At 45.2% G+C, this 27,932-nt stretch overlaps 1 protein-coding gene across 1 annotated transcript in view; it reads left to right on the forward strand.

Moving 5' to 3' along the window:
• The window catches only part of ANAPC1 (anaphase promoting complex subunit 1), a 2,053,226-nt gene that overhangs the window by 120,789 nt on the left and 1,904,505 nt on the right, over positions 1–27,932 (forward strand). The window lies entirely within an intron of this gene.

The raw sequence follows: 27,932 nt of genomic DNA on the forward strand, positions 1-27,932 counted from the left end.
TGGCCTATGGCCATGCATCTAAGACTCTAGACCCAGGCCACAACCACCGCAGCATGTCACAGCAATGGATACACCTGTAGTATTGCTTATGGATCAGATGGTTGTGGAGAGTGTGTAGAGACATGAACCCAAGAACAAAGTTGTAAGCACTAGAGTTATAAACTACTGTACACCCATACATTGCAATATCTATGGACATACAGCTAAGAGTCTATGCCCTGGCCACATCCACTGCAGCATACCACACCTATAGATGCACCCATAGTATCACACATCACTCAGGTGGTTGTGGGGAGGCCCTGCACCCAACAACAAAGTTATAACCTCTTAACTTATAATCCAACATGGGTTTTATATAGTGCGGTGGTTGTGGGCAAGATGTAGACTTTTGGGTGCATGGCTGCAGGCTGTATCCTATACACCCAAGCATCTACACACTGCCCACAACCACTGCAGCATATCACATTCATACATCACACCCATGCAATCGATTATGTATCTGGTAGGTGTGGGCAGGACCTAGTGTCTTGGGTACAAATTGAGCACATGCTACAGTTACAATGTTTCGTTCTATGGGTGTGCTACTGATTTATAACCAACCATTGGTGTAATATGCTGTGGTGGTTGTAGCCAGGGCCTAGAGTCTTGGGTGCATGGCCGTAGGCCATACTTCCAAGACTCTAGGCCCTGTCCACAACCACCGCAGCATGTCACAGCAATGGGTACACCTGTAATGTTCATTATCGATCAGATGGTTGTGGGGAGTGTGTAGAGTCTTGGCTGCATGGCCAAAGGCCATGCACCCAAGAACAAAGTTATAAGCACTGGAGGTATAAGCCACTTCACACTCATACATTGAAATATGTATCGACATACACCTAAGACTTTAGGCCCTGGCCACAACCACTGCAGCATATCACAGCTACAGATACACCCGTAGTATTGAACATCACTGAGGTGGCTGTGGGGGGGGGGCTGCAGTCTTGGGTGCATGGCCTTTGGCCATGCACCCAACAGCACATTTATACGTAGTGTAGTTACAAGCCACAATGGGTGTGATATGGTGTGGTAGTTGTGGCCAGGACGTAGTCTCTTTGGTGCATGGCCGAAGGCCATGCACCCAAGAACAAAGTTATAAGCACTGCAGTTGTCAGCCACTATGGATTTTATATACTGCATACCCATACATTGAAAAATCTATGGCCTCACACCGAATTCTGTAGCCTGTGGCCACAACTACTGCAGCATATCACAGGTATAGGTACACTTGTACTATGAAACATTATTCAGGTGGTTGTGGGGAGGGCCAAAGGCCATGCTCCCAAAACCAACTTTATGCGTAGTGAAATTACAAGCCACAATGGGTGCAATATGCTGTGGTGGTTCTGGCCAGGACCCAGTCTTGGGGTCATGCACCCAAGACTGAAGTCATAAGCAGTGAGGTTATAAGTGAACATGGATGTGGTGTGGTGGTTGTGTGCATGGCTACAGACCATGCACCCAAGAGTAAACTTCTAAGTAGTCAAATTACAAGCACCATGGTTTTGATATGCAGCCTGGTTGCGGGTAGGACCTATAGTCTTGGTTGCTTGGCCGTAGGGTGTAGGTGGTAGGTTATACATCGAATATGCTAGGCCCAGCCTACAGCCACTGCACCATATTACTGCCATAGATTAGACGTGAAGATTTGCTTATGTTTGAGATGACTGTTATTATACTTGCTGTTTACTTTGTTCAGAATATATATATGTCTTACATGACTTTAGTACTTGGCGGAACTATCCTTTTTAAATTTCTGTGATAAAAGAAAAAAGCATGTTAGTGTTTGCATTTTATGAAGACTTATTACATTGTATAATAGACAGTTTAGCTTTTTTTTTTTTAACCCTCATGTTTAGTTTACAAACCAGTGTGCTGTGCATTTTGCTCAGTTTCTGTTTGTTTTTCAAATCCTTGGGTCTGGGGGGGAAAAAAATCCTTGTCGGATAAAAAAAAACTTTATTTGCTATGCTACAAACTATTTTTTTTTGTTTTCTTTGAGTATTTCCTTGTTCTTTCTAATTAATGTTGTTTGTTGCCGATTTGTACCTACAGTTGGCGTATTCTAACTGTGCATTATTTGTTACGGATCTGTGGTATTAATATATCTGTGTCGTTATACACTCTTGGGCAGTTAGATACCGGATGGCGTATTCTAACTGTTTGTAGTCTTTCACTTCATTTTTATATTAATGTTGAAGTACGCATTAGGTATGAATTTTTAAGAAAATTAAATACGCATTTGTAAGATTAGCTGGCAATCTTGCTTTAGAGTAATAGTGCTATCATTACATTCCAACCATCCACAATTCTTTTTTAATGTATGCAGTGTAGTGACCTGCATTGGTTGTAGCTCCTGCATGGTAGATTATACCTATTGTTGTAAAGGTTTTCTTTCCAAGTGACACTTGACCATGTGTGAATCCAGTCAGCTTGCAGTTGTTTTTGGTACTATCTGCATTATAACGTAGAAGCATAAGTATTATGTAGCTTCTGTGTGTTTGTATCAGTAAGGTGGAGTGATTGTCTCAATTGCACATAGTACATAATCTGACATGGTTTGCATTCTGTACAAGTTGCTAAATGGAATGGATTCACAATTGGGTATGGATACATACACAAATCACTCATTTGGGATTTGTTCCTGTATCACATTGCTACAGAGGGTGCATGTATGTTTCCACATGTATGAAATCTGTAAGATTTCATTTATAGGTATGCTTTTGTTTTCAGTACATTAGAAATTCTTGTGGATCTTCTTGTTAGTTTCTAGTGAATCTCACCATTCCAGCACATTAGTCCAATTCTTGTCTTATTCGGTGCACACTGTACATGTTGTTAGGATAGTTAGTTGCGTTTCTATGAAGGACTAACATTTGCAAACACAATTGGTCTGTACCGTGTAAGGAAATATTGTTAACAATTGGTGGCAATTGAGATAGAATATTCATTGATGTAGCAATTTACATCAGTTTCATTTGAACATTTGAATGGACCAGCTAGTTCTGTATCTGAATGCTTTTTTCGGAGCTTCTGTTTCTTCTTTGAAGAAGTACCTGGTTTACTTTCCCTAATAGGTTCTTCTTTGCTTGTGGTAATTGATGAAGCTTTAGCTTCTTTTGTTTTCTTTAAAGGATTTGCTGTCAGATTCTGTTGCATTTCTGTTTGAATTAGTTTACTTGTACTACGGTTTACTTTTTCTGGAACAGGATACTGTTTCAGATGGTGGGGGGGGTGTACAGTGAACGCAGTCTATTGTATTCTACAATGCAAGGAATATCAGCGTTCACTTTACTTGCATCAAAGTTGATTAGAAATAGACTGTCAAGTTTACAAAACTTGCCTTTGCGCAGAGGGGCCCATTGGTGTGCCAATTTGGCCCCGGGGTGCCCAAACCTTACTTCCCCACCCACTTGGAGGCCTGTCCCACAATTTCTGGGGGCCCTCACCCCCAGCACCCAAAATGTGGATTCCCATGGGTGTCCTCTTTTGGGAAATGCATGGGGTTCCCTGTTTTCCTTGCTGGCTTTGACACCCTAGGCCCAAATCTGTACGTTTCCCACATGAACAAAATGGGATGTGCCGAAAGGCTTGGGGTTACCAGTGGGTTACCCTTTTCCTTTTGCGCCCCCGGTAGGTGCACCCACACATGTGAGGTACCGTTTTCATCGGGACACGTGTGGGACGCAGGACGGTAGGCCATGTGTTGTTGGCGGCGTGTTTCGATGGGTGAGCCGAGTGAAATGTGCGGAAAATGCGTTTCCCCCACATTTCGGATGTTGCAGGGGTGTATGGGTAATAAATTCTGGGCCGATATGCGCAAATCATACCTCTGCGGATTCCCACGGGTGTCCTCTTTTTGGAAATGCATGGGGTTCCCTGTTTTCCTTGGTGGCTTGGACACCCGAGGCCCATATCTGTATGTTGCGCTTGTCTGGAAAAAGTGTCGAAACAGACTTGGGGTTACCTGTGTTTTAGGCTTTTCCCTTGGCGCCCAGGTAGGTGCACCCACACATGTGAGGTACCGTTTTCATCCGGACACCTGTGGGAACACGGGACGGTAGGCCATGTGTTGTTGACGGCGTGTTTTGATGGGTGAGCCAAGTGAAATGTGCAGAAAATGCGTTTTTTTTTCCAACACATTTCGGACTTTGCAGGGGTGTCTGGGTAATAAATTCTGGCCGATGTGCGCAACTCACCTCTGCGGATTCCCACTGGTTTCCTCTTTTGGGAAATGCATGGAGTTCCCTATTTTCCTTGGTGGCTTGGACACCCGAGGCCCATATCTGTATGTGGCGCTTGTCTGGAGAAAGTGTGAAATTCAGGTGTGAAAACAGACTTGGGGTTACTTGTGTTTTAGGCTTTCCCCTTGCTGCCCAGGTAGGTGCACCCACACATGTGAAGTACCGGTTTGATCGGCACACCTGTGGGAATGCAGGAAGGTACAACATTTGTTAGGTTTGTGTGGTTTTCATAACGTTTTGACCCATTTGCTGGTGCCCTCTGTCACACAACCCTTTCATTTCTCAAATGTGACCTACATTTAGTCACTGCTTTAGGCACCATACACTTTTGTAACCTGCACAAATCACCTACCCTTGAAAAGGTCTGCCTGTGCTCTTTTAAAAAATGTGTGCTTGCCGTTCCTCACCATATTGGTTTTCCCGATATACACATGCAAAGTGCATCTGTTCAGGCCCTGAGCGTAAAACTCCTGTGTACCATGGCTCAGTGTTTGGCTTGTAGTATTGCTTGTTTTGTAAAACACTAAAAAAAAAGTGTGCTTTCCTAACTGCAAGAGTCGGGGGGAATGTAACGGAGCATTGCTTTTCTCTAAATACATAGAAGCCATTGCCCTACCAAGCCAACCATGTCCAACACATACCTTTTTTTTCGGTCATTTTCCCGCTTTTCCCCCAATCTATGGCATTTTCCCCTACCTAGTGTTTGCCTGACCTACGCAAATCACCCCTTCCTAAACTTGGAATTTTGTCTACTTTTCAGAAATATATGCCTTTCTGTCCTCCAATTTGGGTTTCCTACCCTTTTCTCCCATTCTGTCCATGCATGTCCAATTGGCAAAAATGGTCAAAATCGCCTACCTCTTACAAAACGGTTGATGACCACATCAAAATATTTTTTTGCCGTTTCCACTCAGCCTGTTCTTGAAAGCCAGGAAATTGGAGAATTCAGCACAATAAACCATTTGTTCCTAGCTCTTAAAAGGAAAAAAACACAGGCTTCTTTGTACATCATTTTATTGCAATTTTTTTGAAAAAAAAAACATTTTTGCCCTTTTTGCTTATTTTCTCCCCCCCCCCCCCCTCTCACTCCCATACAGCAACCTAGGATTCCTGGGTGGTGGTACGTCCTCCTACATGTGGGGAAAAAAAGGAGCCAAATTTGGCCGAGATATATCATGTAACAAAGTTACAAGCCATTGAATGGCCACATATCGAAATCACCAAAAAAGGCCCTAGCACTGGGGGGGAAATGCCCATGGCAGTTAAAGGGTTAAAGACTGTTTCCTATATCTATCAATGCTTTGTCTAGGGTAAGACTTTGGGATTTATGAATGGTGACTGCATATGCAAGAGTTAGAGAAAATTGTTCTCTACGTACATACATGTCTTTAAAGAGAAGGAATCGAGCAGTCGAGTGCCCTATCCTTTTCACTTCTGAAAGTTTGTCAAACTGAATGTTGTCACGTGGGTATGATTGAATGCCAACGACTGTACCCAGTGCCCCATTAACTAGCCCTTGCTCCACGTCAAGGTTACGTTTAAGTATTGCTGCTTAAATTACTGTTTCTGTAACTGGTCTAGGGAAACAATCGGCATTTAGTGTAGTATTTCCCTTTGTTTTTGTATTTGCGACGACAATATTTGCCACATTTGTGTCTTTGAAATTGTAAAATCTGCCCATGCAGGTCACTATGTGTCCGTTGTGAAGGGATTTCACAAGTGACATATTTTTGGATGAACTGCAAAACAGTGGCATCAGTGTCCTGACCAAATTTAGGTGCACTTTTGATCCATAAAAGCATGTGAATATGTGGTGCGCCTCTCGCTTGGTATTCTTTTCTCCAAAATAAGTGTTGCACTTCTCCGAGGGGAGGAACAGTTTTATTGCAAATAAAGTGTAGGATAGCAATGAAACAATGATGGAAATATCTTGACACATTAACTGGATCTAGAGAGCAAAGTTCTCCAGGTGTTAATATATCTATGGTGGTTTTGTTGTTGTTGTTTGATATGCATAGGAACTTGTGTAAATCTTCCCATGCATATTCTGCACAACTTGGTGTAACAAACCAAGTCGGTGGTCCAAGGTTTCTGATCATACAACGTACGTCTCCGTGCCGTCGGAACCAGTATTCTTTTGTACCACACATGTTTGCAAACAAATTTGTTATACTTGATTGTAAAACCTCAACTTTTTCTTGTACTTTTTGTATTAATTGCGTAGCTGACATATTTTGAAAGTGGGTTCCAGATTTCAAAATGTGTGCAACTCCGTAACATAGGGTTGCTAGTTCACTGTCAAAGAGTAGGTGGAATATGTATTCCCAGATTTAGACAAAATGTGGATCTTGCGAATACATTCGCAGTGAGCGGTATTCTGATGCCGTAATCTGAGTGGGGTCTATCATCGTATCTTCCACCTTTGCCAGTAGGAAATAGAAGTGGAAAAGTACGTGCTTCTATACTTTTTTCCCATATGCTCATTGGTGACCCTTTGGGTTTGTCGCATTTGGTAAGTTTCTAGTGCATCATCTATGCTTTCATTGGAATGCAATGGATGAATTGTGTACTGGTCCAAAAGAGTGGATACTGCAGCACGATCCAGAAGTTCAAATTGTCCAGTTTCTGATGACTCTTGAATTATTTCAGTTGTTTCTCTTAAGCTTTCTTCAATATTTATTTCCTTGTAGTATTCATTATTGTCTTTAGATATTGCAAGGCTTGTCTAACTTTATGTAAGTCCACCAGTTGTTGCCAAATTTTTTTGTCTTTTGTTGGTACACCATTTACCAAGACAATTAAAGAATGCTCTATTGAACGTTGCACTCCTAGAGTGTATACATTTTCTGTTAGATCTAATGGCAAATAAACTACTTTGCCACGAATGCCTTTCAGCAATTCAGAGGGAGGTAATTTTGCAGTTTTTGGGTGAAGGCGTATAATTGCTTGACATGGGTGAACTGTTTGAATTATGATGCTCTCATACAAATTGAGTTGTTGCAGGGTTTTTGGTAGTGGGAACAATTCCAAATTATTTGTGATAGCACGTGAAGGAGTTTGGTTGTTGTCTAGTTTTGTAGTGCAGTAACTGCAACATATTATGGGTTCACTTATTTGATATTTGTTTTCTGCTAAAAGGTAGAGAGCTAATTCCAACCATTTGGAATCTTCTTTGTCTTCTATTTTGTATGCTATGTCTATATGTTTTGTTCCTTTTGTAAAATGTTCTGCGGCAACACACACACACACACACACACACACACACACACACACACACATGGTTTGGTACTTCAGCTGATGCACTTTTAAATTTTAGTATTTCTTTTTTGTATGTGTGTAATAGAAGGTTTCTATGTGCAGAATTGTTGCTAGTCTGTTCTAAAACTATTGCATTTTGTAAGTGGCTTTCACTTCCAAAATATTTTCTCTGGATCCAGTCAATTTCTTCTTGTAGGTGTTTGGGTGTACCATGCAGAAGAGTGTTATTTAAATTGGCTAATTCTGAAGCTGGACTTTTAGCAAAGTATATTTTATACACTAGATGTTCTTACATTTGAATGATGTATTGAAATCCTTTTGATATCATGGAAGGTGGTTTTGCAAATAGGTCCAGAAATGCAGGCTAATGAATGTCCTTGTAGTCCTGTATATTTGCACGCTGGACAGATATCCATATTTTGCAGCACTTTCATTTTAATTTTGTCTTTACCTTTCACATACTGATTAAGGAACTGACGTAACGATTTGAAAGATTTGTTAGGAATGGCACACATTGATGTGCATGGCCGTTTGTATACTGAACGGTCTGGTTCAGTTGAATCGAGAGGTAATTCGGAATTTTCAGGGAATACTTTTCTATGCAGTGTTTCTTGTTCCATGATGGTATTATTGATTTTGTTCATACCCTCGTCCACTGCTATGGATGGAAATTGTGTTTGTATGCTTCATTAAAATATGGTTCTGTGGTTGTTGTGACTCCATTCACCTCCACAAATATGTAAGAAGTTATTTTTGTTCACATTCCATTTATTGATAAGTTTCTTTTGTAGTTTGGTACTTGCTTTTGTCAGTGGTTTCATCCTATTTAACACTAATATAAAAAACTTCCTTTTGAGAAGGATTGCACTGTCCGCTAGAGCTTGTAGGATTACTTTTCTATGGTAGGTTTTAAGGGTTGAGGATGATTTCGGTCCTCTCCTTATTAGATTCTGAAGGACTCGGTGGCGAAACATTTTTGCTAAAATACTTTTTTTACTATGGGTTCTTGTTACTATATCAGGTTTAATAGGAGCATTGTTAACAGCACTGGTAGCCGATATTTATTTATTTTTTGTGAAGAGTTTTGTGTTTCGTGCCATATTTTGATGGAGGTAAAGTTTCAGTAGTTGAAGCTTCCTTTGTTTCGCTAAATAAACTACTGTATTAGCTGTTTTGTTCCAATGTTCTCTACAAACTCTGCTACAGAGGGATGCTTAGGTTGGACACTTATTTTTATTTGCTCTACTTCTGCGTACCTTTCTACGGACTTGCTTTTTGGTAGGCATTCTTTGGGGTCTGTGTAAAAACAGAAGGCATGGTTTGGTCTGTTGTAAAATGTATATGTGCTGCGTGCGTGCATGCGTTTGACGGGGGAAGCTCTTTGTGGTGGTGTGTGAATGTGCATTAGCCTCTTACAATGATTTGGGAAGGCTATTTCTCTGTTAGTATACTACTACAATGTGCTTCAGATGAGAGTACATAGTGGTGAGGAGAAGCATTAATAGTAAACGTAATGGCATAAAATTGAACCAGCTATTTGTTTTCCAGTACTAACATTCTAAGGCTTCTGTATGTTTGAGTTCCAAACGCACAGGGATTTGTGAGTCATTCTGCCTGTTATTCTTTGTTTAATAAATGGGGATTTGTGGGTAGAATGGGTCAGAAATCAATGTTTGCGTTGGTGCGCAAATTCCATAAATAACCCACACAGTCTCTTTGAGGAATAGTTAGAATATAATGGTAGTACTGTACTTACTTTTTTTGCGGAATTACCAGGTTTCTTTGGATATGTCGTTTGCAGTGTAGCTGCTGTTGATTTTCAGGAGAGTATGTTTCACTGCAATTGTAAAAAGTTAATAACTTTGTGTGTTTAAAGCAGTGATGGTACTGTACACGTTAATTTTGCATCTTTCGTCGGAATATTGCCCTTTGATATTTCAACACAGTGCATGTGTGCATTTCACTTCACTATGTGCTGCCTTTGTATGTTATTTGCAGTATGTTAGTTGCACATACTTCAGAAATAAGCTGTTATCTATAGCAGAGAGGTTTGTAAGTGATAGGTCATTATAGTAGATGGGGAAAAATGTCTCTACTTTCATATTATAAGTACGATTCCGAAAAATCGGGAGACCCTCAGAGGGAGATGTCACCACAGCAATCGGGAGCGTTTATTTTTCGCATACGATCGCATTGGAAGTAGCATTAATGTAGGCGGTACACAGTAAAAAATTGTGATATTTTCTAATGGATAATCGAGTTTCGCGCTAAATAGGGAGGGTTGTAAGGTATGTATAGGTTATGCGGGAGACAGTAAGAAGTAGTGCGGTTTGTCAATGAAAAGTCAGACATCTTGCACTTAAAGGGGGAGCGGAGCGTTGGTATGTATTGGCTATGCGGATTTAGTGGCATTAATTTAACTGAAATCATAAGGGTTGCACATGTTCTCTGAATAAAATATGCATACCTGTACTTTATCCTCATGCATGGAGCTGTACGTAGAAATCCACGACACTTGCATAGTAGTTTTTTGAAGTAGGTGCTTTGCAATGATATGATGACGGAGTTAGATGTAGAGATGTTGAATGTTTTTGGTGGATGCTTGTGTGACTGCTTAGCTGTGTCCAATGAGGGAATGGATTCGCTAGTGATGTGGAAAGGGTAGAAGGACTGGCTAAGAGTTTCGTGCCGCACGTAGACCACACTTGTCCGCGGGTAGGGCGTGTCACATACAAATTTCTACAGCAAATCCAGCATGGAAAGGGGACTGTAGGCATCAGCCAATCAGATGTTCACATTGCTCTTTTGCGTCAAAAGACGGTGCGTATACTGAAGATGGCAGAGGTGGAGGGTGTCAGGGTTTTGGTGCTTGGAGATATTTATGTCCATGGTTTACAGCACTATGCCGAAAGTAGGCATGTGGCACAATATTTCGATGTGAGAGGAGTGGAGGTGGAGTGGAGCGCTGAGACTGATCGCAATGTTGCGGCAATTCTCCAAGTTTGCAGAGACATGCGCACGATGACCACTCCTCATGTGAAACTTTTGCACTACGGTGCTTGCCATTTGGGCTACGTGAGTTCACGCACTTTGTTGGAAGATTTGGAACAGTTGGTTCAAGCAGTCATGAACATCTTTCTAACAGCAAAAGTAATTTTTTCTGGGTTACTCCCTAGAGGAAAATGGGACAACAGTTCTGTTTTCTGTCCTGACCACAGTATTGGGAGGTGTAACATCAATTGCAGCATGCGTGCTTTCATGTTACGAGCTGGTATGTTTTTCTGCAGCCACGAGAACATTGTTTCCAGTAATGCGGCTTATTTTGAAGCAGATGGTGTTGCGTGATCTTCTTTGGGAAATGCCATGTTCTTTTGGAATGTAAGGCTTGCTTTGGAAAAGGTTCTGTAATGGTTGTAGGAGTAAAGTAAGAACAAAAAATATTTAAAAAAAACAAAATAACAGGTGTCTGTAAGGCATCTGCCACATAACACAAAATGTCTCTTTTCAGAGCCCTCCTTAAAAGGGAAAAGGGGCATAATATTTAAATGTACAGTCGTCACGCTCTGGTCCTGTACGTGTTCGCGGATATGGCGGTAGTTTGCAGGCTGCGCATATTAACAGGGATTATGGGGTGGAGACGCATGCAAATGAGAATGCGGGAAGGTAGGGATTGGTCAGTAAAGTTCAGCGGGCGTGTTCTGAATGGAGAAATTTTGTCAGGTGGTCTACTCCCTGACAGCAGACCAGACAGCCTTGGATCTGTGTGCTTGAAAACAGATTATATCTGGATTTTGGGAGACTCATGGATACATTGGTTGAAGGTGCATGCAAAAAGGTTGCAGCCTATGTGCAGGTCTTGGATTTCCTCATGTGGAAGTGCACTGGCATGGCGTGCGTGGAATAAGGTGGCTGGAGTTGGTACCTCTCTGTGCTACTTTACAGACAGAGCGTCATCCTGATATACTTATCATTCATTGCGGAGGAAACAGTTTAGGCCATGTCTCTGCAATTTCTTTGCAATTTGCAATGAACGAAGGACTTGCGAAGGTCATGGACATGTTTCCAAATTGCCAGATAGTTTTTTCGTGTATTGCAGAAAGACAAATATGGCTGCTTTCTTCTGCATTTGGTCCACAAATGGAGAAAGCGAGGCGCAATGTGATTAAGACTGTTTGTGCCTTTCTAAGAGATGTTGGCATGTCCTCATTCCACAATGAAAACGTTTTGTTTCGCAGCTCTTTCATTTTTCGCAGAGATGGAGTCCATCTCACATATGCTGGCAATCAGATTTTTCTTCGCAATGTACAAAATGTATTGCAACATTTTTTGTATTCATTCTAATCTACAGTTTTTGAAGCACACAAAACACCACTGAATGGCTCTTTTCAGAGCCACCATTTACTCCCAGCGAAAAGTCCATTGGTTTTGCTCCGCTTGCCCCCTCCATTTTTGTGTGTCCTACGACTGTCTGCTGACTTTTTCAAAAATCCATAGGGGCCTACAACGGTCACTTCATAGTTCTATTAAACTGAGAAAGGCGGCTCTGAAAAGAGCCTTTTTTGTAATTGTGTTGTTTTCCAGTACTTCTTTTGCGCACAAGACACATTAGGAGAGGAGGGCAAAGGAGGGTAAGTAAGGACACCAACCACTGGGATAAGAAGTGGCAGGTGGAGAGAGAAAGATATAGGGTGGGCTTTACTTAGGTAGGGGGCAGTTCTTCTGGTGCTCCGTGACCGTAGCCTCAAAAGCACTTCGAAGACTCTCCCCCCTGCAGAGTACTGCGTCGCAATACATACACAATATTGTGACCTTCGAAAGGTAAGGGTTAACAGCATTGCATATGGCTTGTGAGGCAGCTGGAGGGATGCGCTCCCCCACAGGAGCCTGTTGTGAGAGGATTGGAAACGGAGGATGCTGTGGAGGACGTTCTTCACATGGCACCACCTTGCGAATGTCCCCACTGTGAAACAAAGTTAGGTGTCGCTTCATGGTTGTCGTACCAAAGCTGTACGCACCAGGTCTCCCGCGACTCGGCGCAACTGGCACTGTTTACACCTGACCAGGTTCGCACATGCTTTTGGTACGTTCCCAAAAACGGAAAACAACTGCCACACCCACGACTCCCGGCGAGTGCTTGTAGTGCGGAGTTCCTCTACCTCATTCTTTTCTTCCTCTTCTCCCTCGATCTCTACATCCTCACACGTATATCCCTCTGCAGGCCCTTGGGGAGGTGGTGGCGGTGGAGGGTTTGGGGGTGCTGCTGAGGCTAATGAAGCAACAGTAGCCATGGATGCCATAAGGATTACTTGCCTAACGGTCGCTACAGCAGTAAAGGCAGCACAACTCAATCTGCTATAGCCAGAAGCACAATGAAGAGGAGCTCGGTGGTGTGGCCATTTATAGGAGTTTAGGGGTGCGGCTCATGACCATATTGATCACTCAAAACGTTGCAAAAATTCTAATCACTACATTCACAGTTAGAGCTATTGTATGGGACATGTGAAATGGTGATTTTTATACTGTAAAATAATTTCCCATGTGTGTATGTACTTTTGCGCAAATTATTCCACACGCTCAGCGTGGGTGCGCACATGATGACATCCTGAAAACATCCGCGAGGGAAATGGGTGCCCGCTGGACAGCAAATGCAGACTAACAAACGTGCACATGCACACAAGTGTACTACGGACAGTGTTCGGTCCTGAAACTAATTCAAAGTGCGACACAAGTGAGACTGACAGTTAGGGACAGGCGTGATGTTCGCAGTACTTATGGGTGTACTGCGCATGTGCATACATGATCTGATGACTGTACGTACAGGTCCAGTGTCCTTAGGACACCTCAATTTTGTTTGACTACGAACATGCCGGCCACCGCGCCTGTTCTACGGACTGTTCCATCTTGGCTGCGGGCGGTACTGACAGGTATAGTGTCCTTAGGACACTCCCATTTTGCTCATTTACAGACATCCCGGACACCTGGTGTGTTCTAAGAACATGTTTGATCTCGTTTGTGAGTGGTACGGGGAGGTATAATGTCCTTGGGACGCCCCATTCTCTTCATTTACGCACAACTTCAACAGATGGTGCGTTCTAAGATCAGTTCATTCTTGGCTGGCATTGGTACGGGTAGGTGTATTGCCGTTAGAACAAATATATCGAAAGAAAATGGAGTCAAAGGCTACCCTTGTCAGTGACGCTAAGGTGGTTTGTCTAAAAGGGTGCAGTGGAGCTTTGGATAACGTATATCAATATGCTCTTCCGGAAAAAGAGAGAGTTAAGTTCTGCAATTTATTAGTTCACATCCAATAAAAGAATATTTAAAACAATGACATATGCCGTCCTGGGCACAAAAAGATATTGTATATAGATCACAATACTTTGTATATATTTCAGTGGGTTAGTACAATTCAAGTGACTGTGATTTTATGTATTGCTAATAATAATGCAGTACACGAGCATGGTCGACACACAATTTAGGTGTTTCTGGTGCAGTGGATAGGTGAAAGGAACCAGCGGTTGGAGTGGTCGTGACCTTCAGGTAGTGGCACCGCACTGTCGTCAGGACTGAGGGGAATTGGAGCACGAAGGTGCCGTAAGGAGAATGTCATGCGCCTGTAATTGGTAAAACATAGGATGGGGTATTAGATCTGGAGTTCATTGAAATAGGCAAAATAATATTGCACACAAGGGGACACTGCGGGAAGAACAGCCTAAGGTAGTTCAAGCGTCATGACTGATTGTTGTTGGAGGTGCCAGCAGTTGAGTGCCTGGCGTGTTGATTGTAGTCCGCAAAGTGGATAGACGATCTCTGTGGTTGCTAAAGAGATTCAAAAGAATTTTTGTCGTTCAAGGGAACTGGCACATTGAATGTGGGATAGAGAAAAGGGCTAAAAACAAGGAATTGTATTACCTTGCCGGATCAATCTTGAATTCAAGTCGAAAAAAGTGGCGGGAGCCGTTGTTTTATGGCTATGCCTGGTTACTGTGAGAGTCCTGTTGAAAGGGACACAGATGTATGTAATACAGAGTGCGTATTGCTAGCTGCAGAGGTAAGTATGACTTTACAATGCCCGAGTGAAAGCGGACAAACATGCAGAAGAAAGGGCCGTGCACAGTCTTGTGACAAAACTCAAGGGATGAATAATGTTGATTTCTAAATTTGCTAGTTAACGTGGTTTGAGTGGTCACCCATGATATTGCATGGGATTTGATGATATGGTTGAATGGGCTTAGAGCATGCAGCTGATTTAAAAGAATGCTGATCGCGCTTGTGACTCGATTGTACAAGTAAATTAATTTGACCGTGAGGGCCCATGTAACTTAACGAAATAGCCGTGGTCCCATTATCCAAGTAAGGACAAACAAATGCGCGGAGAACAGGGAGTCTTAGAGCTTACCTCTCAGCGAGCTGTATCAGTGACTTGCGTTGTTGTCAGAATTGTGCGCATGCCTGATGGCTGTAATATATGGGATTGTTTCTAGACCAAGCGAGACCCGATGTGCATGTGCAAACGAGTAGCACTGTAGAGCATGGGTAGTGTTTCTATTATGGCGACACCGCAGGGAATTATCAGTGCGTCATGGCTCAATGCGTGCACTTAAATAAGGACAATCTCACAAGATGGAATGTCGTTTAGATGTTAATGTACAACGAAGAAATTATCGTTTTGCCAAACCGTATGTTTTTCATAAAGGTCATTTAGATGTTGATGTACACCGAAGAAGTTATCATTTTAACAAACCATGTGTTTTTGTGGAACATACAACCTTTTACAGAAGTTAGGAGGAAATAGAGGGTCTCATCAAAAATAATAATACTACTAGTGAAAGGTAGGTGCATTAATGTATCAACACATATCTAAAATGAGAAAACATAAAAATTGTTCGAAATTTAGACAAAGGATCATACATATACATTGCTCCTTGAAAAGACCACAAATTGCAAAGGTGTGGGGAATAGAGACCCGTCTTGTTAACAGAAACAATAATTTTAGTTGGTAGTAAATAGAGGAATACTGCAGTGTGAATGAAGGAATGAAGATTAACAATAAATTACAGAGAACAGAGTAGAAAGGAAGAAATAAATTCATCATGGGAGTTTGTTAATAAAGCCCATGTTTGTGTTTGTATGTTTGCTGACTAATGGGTGTTTAAAACAACAAGTATTTAGAACAGCCGAGAGAGAAAAGAGGGGTGCTGGATCATTTGTAAAAGAACAAATTCCACTCAATAGATATATTGAGGCCATTCTTTACAGAATCAAGACGGTAGATCCATTTTTGTTCCAGTTTTCGTAGTGCAAGATCTCTGTTGCCTCCACGGAATGTATTGACAGTTTGGAGCACTACCCAGAAAAGATTGTTATGGCTGTGTTTTTACAATTTGTAGTGAGCCACTAGGGGCTTGTCGTCGACTAGATTTTTAAGGCAGAAATTAGGAAAGGTCCATCTTACGTCCTTGAGATCAATCTGTTTTATGTTGTTGGTCAGGGAACATACTGAACAGTTACGACATCTGAGATTGCCTCTGACGGGAGGGAGATTCCAAAAGGTAGTCTGGGAGATTTTTTTCTTTTGTCTTATCTTCGTAGGTATGCACCAGACGATCTTTAAGGTTTCCGTTGCGTGTAAATGCAAATCTAGGTTTCATGGGTTTAAAATCTTCTGTGTGGAGTGTATCCCAATGATGAAGAATAGTTTTTTTGAGGGGATTGCTGATGGAAGTAAATGTGGTTACACGTCATCTTGGTTTTGTCTTGTTCTTTGGGTGCTGGTGTGAGGCATCTCTCTGTCGGTGTGTTTTGCTCTTCTGCGTGCTTGACGTATGATGTGACTCGGGTACCCACGTTCTTTAAGTCTGGTACTAAGATCGTTACTTGTGGTTTTATAGTCTTCGTCTGTACTGTAGTTTCTTCTCAATCTGAGAAACTGGTCAAATGGAAGATTTGTCTTGGGACCCGCTGGATGAAAGTTGCTATATTCTAGGACGGTGTTTTTGGAGGTTGGTTTCCTATAGAGAGTGGTAGCTAGACAATTGGTGGAAGCTTTGTAGATGTCCAAGTCTAGGAAGGGAATCCTACTGAGATTGTAGTTGATTGTGAATTTTATGCATAGGTTACGTGCATTTATCCAGTCTTTAAAAGTGGACAGTTGTTCGGGTGTGTCTTTCCAGGTCATGAAAACATCATCGATGTACCTGCACCAACATCCGATGGAGTCCTTAAATGGATTGGACTTGTGGTAGATGGACTGTTGTTTGAATGTGTCCATGAAGAGGTTGGCCACGTCGGGGGCAAAAGTCGCCCCCATGCTGGTACCGTGACATTGTTGGTAAAAAGTTTCCTCATAAATAAAATAGTTTTCCATCAAACTATCCTAGTACATTCTAACAGGAATGAAGTAGGTGGGTCCAGGCGTGGTCTTCTGTTCAAGTAGCTTGCTAGGGCAGTTATACACTCTAATTGAGGTATACTAGTGTAGAGTGACTCTACATCTAGAGTCACCAATAAATCATTACTGCCGACAGTTACTGTTCTTGACTTCTTTATCATTGCTGTGGTATCTTGAATGTACGATGGCATACAGCTAATGAATGGTCTCAGGAAGTGATCGATGTAGACTGAAAGGGGTTCGAGGATAGACCCGATTCCAGTGACTATTGGACGGCCTGGAAGGACATCAGCATCTTTGTGTACTTTTGGAAGCAGATAGAAGGTGGGAATGATTGGATGACGATTTATCAGAAAGATCTTTTGATCTTCATCTATCCAACCCTCTTGCCAAGCATGGCACATCAAACTCTCAATTTCTGCCAATAGTCTAGCAGTGGGATTCGTAGGTATCTGTCTGTAAAACTTGGTATCGGATAATTGTCTGTTGACCTCATTGTTGTACAGGACCCGACTCCAAAGGACAATTCCTCCGCCTTTGTCTGCCGGTTTAATTATGAAAGTGTGGTCACTTTCTAATGATTTAAGAGCCTGGCATTGTTTTCTGGTGAGGTTGTCTTTGTACTGGGTTTCTTTGTTGTCAAAAATCTTGTACATTTCCAGTAGAATGCGGTTTTCAAAAGTGAGGATCTCCGGGCACACCATAGATGCTAGCGGTGTGAAAGATGATGGTGGTCTTAGTCCGGTTGTTTTTGGTGGTTCTTTTTCGGGACTATCTCGAAAGAAATAGCGAAGGCAGATAGTTCTGAAAAACGTACGTAATTCAACATCTGTGCTGAATCTATCGGCTGTGTTGTAGGTATGAAGCTCAGGCCCTTGCTGAGGATGTTTATTTCATCAGAGGACAGGATGTGATCACTTAAATTGAAAATCGGAATTACCATGTCTGGGGTGGTGGGGCCCATTGGCGGGTTCGCATTTGGTGGGGTCCTTGATATCTTGGTCGTCCACGTCTTCCGCGCCCTTGAAAAAATTGTGCTTGTGGATTTTGGCCTGGGTTAGGGACTGATTGACCACTAGTTGTAGAGTCAGAGTTGCTACTGTGGGAGCTATTGGAGAAGGTCACACATTTCTTGTTCGTTCTTCTTCGATTTTGCCTATTGTTCGACGCTGTTTGGTTCAGTTGGTCAGAAAAGCCTGCGACGAGATAAGGATATGTTTTCTCTTTGTAGTATTTTATATCATTTTGCAATTTCCAAAGTTTTTTTTATCAATTGTGAACTTCTTGAATTTGGTTATTTCTTCTATTTTTTCCAATTGGGTTTTGATCTCTGAAATTACAGTCTGTTTTAATTTTCCCTTCAAGGGTTTTCAGTTCTTCTTTTTGGATCTTAACTTCCTCCTCTGCTGTCTAGATTACTAGGATGGACCAGTCCCGCGAGCACTTGTTCCCGACGCTGCAAAATTTCTTCATGAACCTTGGGTTGTCAAGGAATACTCGAGGAATGTTGCATACTTGCAGGCCTTCTGGTATCACACCTGCTTTTAAGTATTCGAGCATTAATTGCCCGTGAGATTCAGTGCGGATACATTTTTTCTTTTTCTGTAGTAAAACATCTAAATCATTAGGACCAGAATTTTTGTCTGGCCCTGCTGGTGCTGTGGTTACACCTAAGAGCGAAGGAGTATCTAATAATTTTTTATAGAGATCGTCGGAAAAACTGACGATATTGACGCTCTCCATTCAATGTTGATGAATCAGCCCAACAACCAAAGGGTTGTCCTAGGGGAAGTGTACAGTAAGGGCAAAAGAACACACTTTTTTGATGGGGGCCTGACTCCGGAAGTTTAGCCAAATATATCGAAAGAAAATGGAGTCAAAGGCTACCCTTGTCAGTGACGCTAAGGTGGTTTGTCTAAAAGGGTGCAGTGGAGCTTTGGATAACGTATATCAATATGCTCTTCCAGAAAAAGAGAGATGGTTAAGTTCTGCAATTTATTAGTTCACATCCAATAAAAGAATATTTAAAACAATGACATATGCCGTCCTGAGCACAAAAAGATATTTATATAGATCACAATACTTTGTACATATTTCAGTGTGTTAGTACAATTCAAGTGACTGATTTTATGTATTGCTAATAATAAGGCAGTACACAAGCATGGTCGACACACAAACAATTTAGGTGTTTCTGGTGCGGTGGATAGGTGAAAGGAACCAGCGGTTGGAGTGGTAGTGACTTGCTAGTAGTGGCACTACCCTTTTTTTTTTATTTTTTTTTTATTTTTGTAACGTCAGTCTAATATGTCTCAGTACTAAGACTTTGACATCAGACTTTTGTTACAACATGGTGATTTTTGTTGATTCCTTTACTAAACTCAAGAGCCAGCCGATGTGATGCGAGCTATGGCGCTCCAACATTATAGCTAAAAACTAGAAGGAAGGTCAGTCAGGGAGGTGGCTATGCTCGCCACTATACCGCTATGGTCATGCGTTTGCTTCCAAATCTAGAGTCTATGAAGTCAACTACGGTACAGCTTAGTTTCACAGAACTACCGGCCATGGCTAGTGACCACCAATCTTGGGACTCTGGGCTCACAGGACTATAGTTTCCTAAATGCACGATCCGCTTTGCTGTTGTCTGCGTGCATGCAGTAAGGAGATGTTTCAAAGATTCAATTTCACTTAGGCAAAAGCGACACTTATTGTCGTTCACTTTGTTTAAGAGACGAAGCCATAACGTCGCCTTGGTTTTTATGGCATTTAGTCGAATTCGCAGGAACTGTTCATGGTGATGTCGAGAAGGACAGTTTGTTAGATAGCGACATGGTACACCCAACTTATGTTCTCCTATTCCAGACTCTAATGTGGTTGGCATCTTGATACGTTGATCATTGTTCTCAATCCAGCACGAAAGTTCAATCTTTTTTTTTTTTTGCAATTTGCGGCCGCATTTTCAAGTCGTCTGGTGTTAGGTCGGCTCAGATTAGGATTTGTTCTAAACGTTATTTCCATTCTTCTAGTAGGATTGATTTTCCTGAGCCTGGTTTTACGGAAATGTTTTTATATGCAGGTGGGAGTGGGTGTCATGGTCATCTTTCGCATTGCCATTAAGGATTTCCACATGACACACACGTGAAGCGAGTTCAATGAGAGTTCGTATCTTATCTGCTTCATCGAAATGTATGTTGGCAGCTTCAAAACGCGCCGCCAAAAGATGCCTTCCAATTTCTGCCAAAATGAGGCGTCTACGCTCCATCCCGCTTCTGACCCGAAGGTAATGGCCGGAATTACTTTTTTTTTTTTTTAAACTTTTATTTTTGGACGGCAGAAGTACACAAGGCATACACAAGACAATAAATGCATAGCAGTTACATCATGGAGCAGCACATCATAAAGGATACAGCAATCACAACATGGACAGCCGGGCGATATCTGAGAAGGAGCATACCAACCGAAAAACAGAGGAATAAAGTAGGGGCTCACACAGTGGGATCAGAGCCCGTCGGGGCAGGGGACAGACCAGATTCGGGAGTGCCCTCGCTTCGGATGCTAAGGTAAGCGTTAAATTCAGCCCAAATGTTCCTGGGGCGAGACTGAGCTGGGAGCATAGACAAGTACTCTTCCTCGCAATTGCGTGACCAGGTGAGTAAGCGCAACCATTTCTGAAAGACCGGGGGAGTGGGGCTTTTCCAGCTCTGGCGTATACACTTTTTGGCAATCATACAGCCTATGTTTAGGAACTTAGCCAGGCGTCTGGTTTCATCGGTTTTCCAGACCCCGAACAGAATCGACAAGGGGTCGGGATCAACCACAGTTTCAGTTATGTCAGAGAGTGTTTTCAAGATGCATTCCCAGAACCCAGATGGCTCCCTGCAGGAGAGAAACATATGCAGGTGATCAGCCTCCTCAGTTCCACAGCGAGGGCACAGGGCCGCGGCGGCGCGGGCGAACGCCGAAGTCCTGTGTGGAGTATAGTAGAGCCTATTGAGGAGTTTGTACTGCATGGCGCGGTAACGGAAATTGAAGGAGACTTTTTTCGTGTGTAAGCACATTGCGCCCCAGTCGCCATCAGACAACTCCAGGCCCAACTCATTCGCCCAACCGTAGCGCGCCCCGAGCGCCGGGATTGTGACGGACTCCTGAAGGATCCTATATAGTGAAGAGACGACACCGCGGGCGCCGCCTGAGTTGGCAATGTATGCGATCGCCGGGTTATCCGGGGGTTCATCAGGAAATGAGGGCCATGCAGTACGGAACGCTGCCCGTAGCATAAAATATTGGAGGGTCTCCAAGGCGGATCTGGTGTGGCCTTGCTTCCATGTTTGGGGGTTAATGAACTTGCCTTCTGGGTAGAAATCGGACAGTGCTTGATACCCCAGCGTTCCCCAGTGTTGGGCCAAGGCGTTATCGTGCGTGGGTTCCAAGTCAGGCAGGCTCCCACACCGGCAGCCATTTGTAGTAACTTGGGAGCCAGTATGGCCTAGCAAGCGTTCCCATGCATGAATGGTCGTGGCGACAGGGTCAATGGGAGAGTCAGGTGTGTAACGGCGATGTAGTATAAGGGACATCACGTTCGTGCCGGCGGTCGCTAGTCGCTCTAACTTGACATGTGGACGCGTTGGGGAGCCCGGGTACCAGTGGGTGGCATGTTGAGCCTGGGCCGCAGTTCAGTAGAGTAGCAGATTCGGGGCAGTGAGCCCCCCTTGTTTATAGGGGAGCGCCATGTCAGTCCACTTCTTACGCACTGCACCGGAGTGCCATAGGAACTGAGCGCATAGTATATGCAGTTTAGTGAAGTAGGCCTTCCCCGGCCACACGGGAACGTTGCTAAAAGTGTAAAGAAGCTTGGGGAGCAGGATCATTTTAATTAGGGAGAGACGACAAGCCATGGATAGTGGGAGCGATCGCCATCTTGACATCTTGGCCTCTGCGGTTTGCGCCGCGGTGAAGTAATTGTCAGCTAGCAGAGTGGATTTAGTCAAGGAGATCTGCACCCCCAGGTATCTGACACCATCCGGGGACCAGCGAAGGGGGTACTCAGTGGTGGGTTGTTGGGTAGATTTAGTGAGCGGGAAGATATCTGACTTTGAATAATTGATCGTGAAGCCAGAGTAGGTGCCGATGCGGGTAACGTCCCTCAGTATGGGGTCAATGTGGGTCGTGGGCTCTCTAATGTATAAAAGCACATCATCTGCATATAGAGATATGATTTCGGGGTCATCCTTCAACCATATCCCCTTGCGAGCATGACGAGCACGGACATAATCCGCCATTGGCTCAATTGCGAGGGCGAAGAGGATCGGGGTGAAGGGGCAGCCCTGTCGGGTACCCTTGAAGAGTGTGAAAAGGTCGGATGTCAAGGAATTAGCCCTGACCCGGGCCACAGGGGAGGCGTATAGTAGTTTAATGAACCTGATCATGTTTGGGCCAACTCCCATCGTCTCCAGCACCAGCCACGTGTAGTTCCAAGAGACCATGTCAAAGGCCTTCTGAGCATCCAGAGTGACCGCCACGGCCTGGGCGTCTTGATTTATACGGGACATAACATTAAACAGTCTCCTTATATTATGAGAGGTGGACCTGCCGGGGACGAAGCCCGCTTGGTCCTCATGGACCAGATATGGCATAATGGGGAGAAAGCGGTTAGCTATGGTCTTAGCAATGATTTTCGTATCTAGGTTCATGAGGGAAAGGGGCCTGTAAGACCCACACTCGTCGTCTGGTGTGCCAGGCTTAAGTAGTACCGTGATGACAGCCTCACGCATGGATGGGGGGAGAATAGAGGAGTGGAGCGCTTCGACCCAGACCTCGAGTAACTTGGGAGCCAGTATGGCCACGTGTTCTTGATAAAACTCAGCCGTGAGGCCATCAGGTCCCGGCGCCTTGCCTTTGGGCAGGTTAGAGATGGCGGCCACTATCTCATCCAGCGTTACCGGGGAGTCCAGTTGGTCGCGGGCAGCAGGGGATATTTCGGTGGTGGGGATCTGAGCAAGCAGCTCGCGCATGTGTCGTTCGTAGTGTTCGGGAGGCTGGGAGTAGAGGGACCTGTAGAACTCAGTAAATACCTCCAACATCTGTTGGTCAGCCCACTGTACATTGCCAGATGCGTCTTTGATGGAGGTGATCTGAGCTTGGCCAAGTTCCCCCCTCACCACGCCCGCCAGAGTCCTCCCCGGTCTGTCACCCTCGCCATATTTCCTGGCAGCCTGTGGGCAGCTGAAGTACTGGACTTCGTTGTTGGCGAACGCATTGTACGCCTGCAATTCCTCGCTGATTTTGAGAAGTAAGGCGGGATCGGCGCCAGTGGAGCATTGCTGCTCCAGCTGTTTTAATTTAGCTTCAGAGCGACCGAGGCTGGCTCGGATGGTTTTCAGTACCCCGGCCTCCCGCGAGATGGACATCCCCCCTGATGTATACCTTAAAGGCCTCCCACCCAACCGCGGCTGAGGTGTCTTGGAGAGAGTTGTGGTCAAAGAAGGATATAATGTCTGCGAGGATATCAGCCCTAAAAACAATGTCCCTGAGGGCCTCAGATTTGAAGCGCCAAGTGCTCAGTGTCGGAGTGGGTATACCCAGCCTCATAGAAAGTGTGATTGGGGCGTGGTCAGACAGAGTGCGGGGAAGAATCCAGGACCCCTCCCATGGTTTCACTGGACACTAAGAACAGGTCTATACGAGACGAGCTGTCGTGGACAGATGAGTAATAAGTATACTCCCGGCACAAGGGGTGTACTGTCCTCCATGCGTCGCAAACATTGAGCGTCTGCATATGGCCATGCAACCTGCGTGCGGCACTGGTTAGGGCTCGAGAGGACGTGCCAGTCCTATCCAGGACAGTGTCAAGAATAAGGTTTAGGTCCCCCCCCATACAATCTGGACTCCCACGTAGCCCAACAGTATAGCAGTTACCGCATCGAAGAAATCAGGAGAGTCAACGTTGGGGCAGTAAGTGTTAACAAGTAGGTATTCTCTATTCACCATCGTGCAGTGTAGTATAACATAGCGACCCTCAGGACATACGTAACTTTTGTGCAGAATGAATTTGATTGATTTATGGGTCATTGTGAGGACTCCCCTGGATTGGGAGGAGTAGGAAGTAAAGAATCTAGTGGGGCCCCACGACGGGGCCATGGTGCCCGGAATGTGGCCATTGGCGTGTGTCTCTTGTAGGAGTAGTATCTTACAGCCATGTCTATTAGCAAAGGCCATGATCTTGCGGGCCTTGGTGTGGTTGCTCAATCCGCGAATGTTCCAGGACATTATAACGGTAGACATGTCCGTGGCGGATCTCTAATCCCGGCACATCCGCATCAGTGAACATCCCAGGTATAGCAGCAGTGTGCACTACCGGGGTTGAGGTCGGGAGTGTGCTTATGTTTTGCCAGTGTGCGTGACGTGAGCCCTAGTATGCCTTTTTTTCCAAATACCCCATTCCCATCCACCACCCTCACCACTGACCCAACTTCAGTAGTGTGAACAACACCCACCCCCAACTGTGCAGAGCCGGGCCGGCCCCAACATGGCCCAGACTGCCCAAAAGCCCAACCGGGGCTGACCCACAACAAGGGCATATCCAAGAACAGTGCAATCGCAGTGGGGTGCACCGTTGCCGTGCGGAAGCACGCTAGGAACCAGCTGGTTCCGTTACAAAACGAATATTGTTAGCGGACAAAACGTGAATACCCCAGTCCCACCCAATGGCGCGCAGGGAGCAACACACACATCACAGGGGTCCAGCAACCCAGCCCAGGCGAAACCATGAGAAGAAACATGCCCCAGTGTTCGTGAATAGAGGGCAACGGTTGCAACCAGACCAAGGGAGCTGAGTATGTCAGAGAGCAGCAAGGGTAGGTGTGGGAGAATAACTTGGACGGGATAACAGGTGCTCCTCGGAGAGCAGTAATTAAACCCGCGTAGGAAAGCCTTGTATACAAGTGAACGCGGAGGTGTGATTACTCATGGATATGAACAAAGAGTGGCAGGACTCGATCTACATATAAGCATAGTATCAAGGCATCACAAAGCAAGCATAGAATTCACTCATTATTCATATTATCATCGGCCGGCGGGTGGAGAGGAACATATGCCTCGATGAATTTGACTGCCTCAGATGGCACTGTAAAAAAGTATAGTTTGTCGTTGAACGTAAACTTCAAGCGTGCAGGGAAGAGTATGGCGTAGGGGATGTTCCTTTCCCTGAGGAGTTTCTTCACTCCAAGGAACTGGCGACGTTCCTGCTGAACTCCGGTGGAAAAGTCGTGGAAAATCCTGATCACCTGCGAGTCCAATCGTAACTCGCCTTTTTCCCATGCGAGGCGTAGAATTAGGTTGCGGTCCTTGAAGCTCAGAACCTTGGCAATGATGGGTCTCGGAAAGTCACCAGCTTTAGGCAGGGGTGACAGCGCCCTGTGGGCCCTCTCGATGGTAAAGAAGGGAGACATGTCTGGGTTACCCAGTAGTTCCTTCAAGAGATCCTCGACCGCCAATTCCAGTCGACCCTTCAGCGCATTTTCAGGGACCCCAACGATGCGTATATTGTTTCTGCGCGACCTAGATTCGAGGTCATCACATTTGGCTTTAACCGCCTTCATATCCGAAACCAAAGTGGACACAGTGCCCTGGAGTGTAGATATATTATCTTCATTGGTACCAATCCTGCTTTCGGTCTCCGTGATTCAAACCCCCTGCTGATCCAGTTTGGCTCTGATTGAAGCTACATTGGCATTAATGTCATCAAGCTTTTCATGGGAAGCTGCAAAGTTTCTAGCCATGGATTCCATTATCGCTGTGAGGTCAGTGGTGGGTGCCTCGGCGCATGGCGGGTCGTCAGCCGGGTCGCTTGGTACGTGGGCCGAGTCGGGCCTCGGGGCGGCTTTAGCGAATTTGTCCATGGCCCCAGTTTTATTGTTATTCCTCGATCTGTTAGACATTGTAAATACTGTGGCAGGGGGCCCTGAGTGGCCAGAGTAAAGACTCGAGTGAGGAGATGCAGGAGAGGTTCAAGGCAAATGACAGTGGTCCAGCCCGCCGATTCAAACAAATCCTGACAGAGGCGGCAGGAGCTGTAGCATCAGGGAAGTATAGAGTAGCAGCCGGGAGAGAGCGATCCAACCGCCTTAGAGGGTGAGGGTGGTGTCCAGAACAGATCCAGGGCGAGCACCACAGAGAGCACCGCAGGAATGCAGGCCTTAGTGCATAAGCGGGTATTGCATGGGGCCGTGAAGGTGATGACCCGCAGGGAAGCCAGGCCGTGCCAAAATGCGGGCCCTAGTATCAATCCGGGGTGCAGGGACCTCGCCTCGCCGCACGATATGGGCCCACAGACCAACCAAGGTGGCGCAGGAGCCGGCCGGGGCCGCGCGGCGCGGGGAGAGAGGCCCAGATCGAGGATGGCCTGTAGTGGATACGGGGGCAATGTGGCTCCGGCGCGCAGCAGCTCCTCACCTGGTATGTAGCCCGCAAGTGTCCTGTCAGGGAGTAGGTGCAGCTCCTCAGGTCCTCGGGCGCTGCCGGCAGCTGCGTAGAGCGAGAGGTCGTAGGCCGCAACCAGGCCGCGAATGACAGATCAGCGGGGCCCCAATCGAGTGCCGCAGCCAAGCCCGGCGGCGGGCGCGGCACCTCCAGGAGGGGCGCACCGCTCAAGTGTTGAGCAGCGCGGAGGAGGGGCGGTCCAGGGTCCCCCAGCACCGGCTCTCCGGCCGGGCAGACCGGGCTCGTCAAGGCCCGAGGGCTCCAGCCCCAGAGCGGGGAAAAAGTCCAGGACGACCGGTGCGAGGCACGGCCCAAGCAGCGGGTGCCGGTCCAGCGAGGGGCGCGACCCAATCCGCGGCACCTCTAATGCGGACCGCAGGGCGTTTCAGCAGGCGGGCCAGTGGAGGGATGCGGCAGGGGAGGCCTTAGTGTGGTGGCGGGAGCCGGGAAATAAAGTCTTCAATGGGGCGGCGAGCACCGCGGCGGCCTCGAGGGTCCCGCAAAGTGGATCTCCGGCTCCCAAGGTCCGATCCGAGCCAGGATCGCAGCAACACGTAGCCACAGTAATAGGGATGCCAGTGGGTCGGTCGGGTAGGCGCGGAGCTGCATTCGCCCGCAGATGTCCTCGGATGAAGAGCGGCTGTGCACGGAGCTCAAGAGCTAGGCAGCCATCTTGACGGCTGCTCAACAACGCCCCCCCCCCGCCGGAATTACTTTTTGGGCATAAAATGTTAGTACGGAAGTTAATGAATTTTCCGTACGATTTGTTCAGCAGCTGTGCTTGAATACTGAATTGGATCATTCGATTTGTCATATCAGTCTTCCAATGATGTTCACATCGTGAGTTGTTAAAGGAGATTCCTAAATATCTTATTGTGTCTACGACATCCAGATGTTTTTTATCGATTTTCCACGTAAAGGGGTGTTTGTTTTTGGTGTTTGTTCGGCCAATGATAACAATCTTGGTTTTTTCGGTGTTTAATGCGAGGTCATTTTCATTGAGATATTCATGCAGATTTGTCATCTGCTGTTGTAAGCCTATCTGGGTCCTATCCAAGAGGACGACATCATCGGCGTAGATAAGGCATCCGATTTCTGTGGTGTTTAGGATAGGTGGAAAGCATCTTACGTTTTTACGATAAGCTGGAATATCTGCAATAAACTATTTAAATAACTCTGCGGCTAATGGGCAGCCTGTTTTCACACCCATATTTGTTTGAATTTGATTAGATAAGGTACCTTGGTTGTCTAGTCTTATGCTTATGACTGTCAGAGTGTAGCGCTCTTATAGGTTCAATCAAGTTGCTGGGACATTTCCAGTTTTTTAGCTTTTGCCATAGTTTACATCGATTTATGCTGTCGAAAGCACCTCACAGATCGACGAAAGCTATGTACAGTTGTGTTTTTGCCCTTAGACTTTCAAGTTTTAGTATGGTCATTAATAACAGGTTCACTTCCACACCGACACCTTTGGTAAAGCCTGTTTGCCGTATATCAGGAATTTGTTCCGCTATTGACCATTGTAC

The sequence above is a fragment of the Ambystoma mexicanum genome, chromosome 4p (assembly GCF_040938575.1).
Source record: "Ambystoma mexicanum isolate Mex_15411 chromosome 4p, UKY_AmexF1_1, whole genome shotgun sequence".
NCBI classification, from domain to species: Eukaryota; Metazoa; Chordata; class Amphibia; order Caudata; family Ambystomatidae; genus Ambystoma; species Ambystoma mexicanum.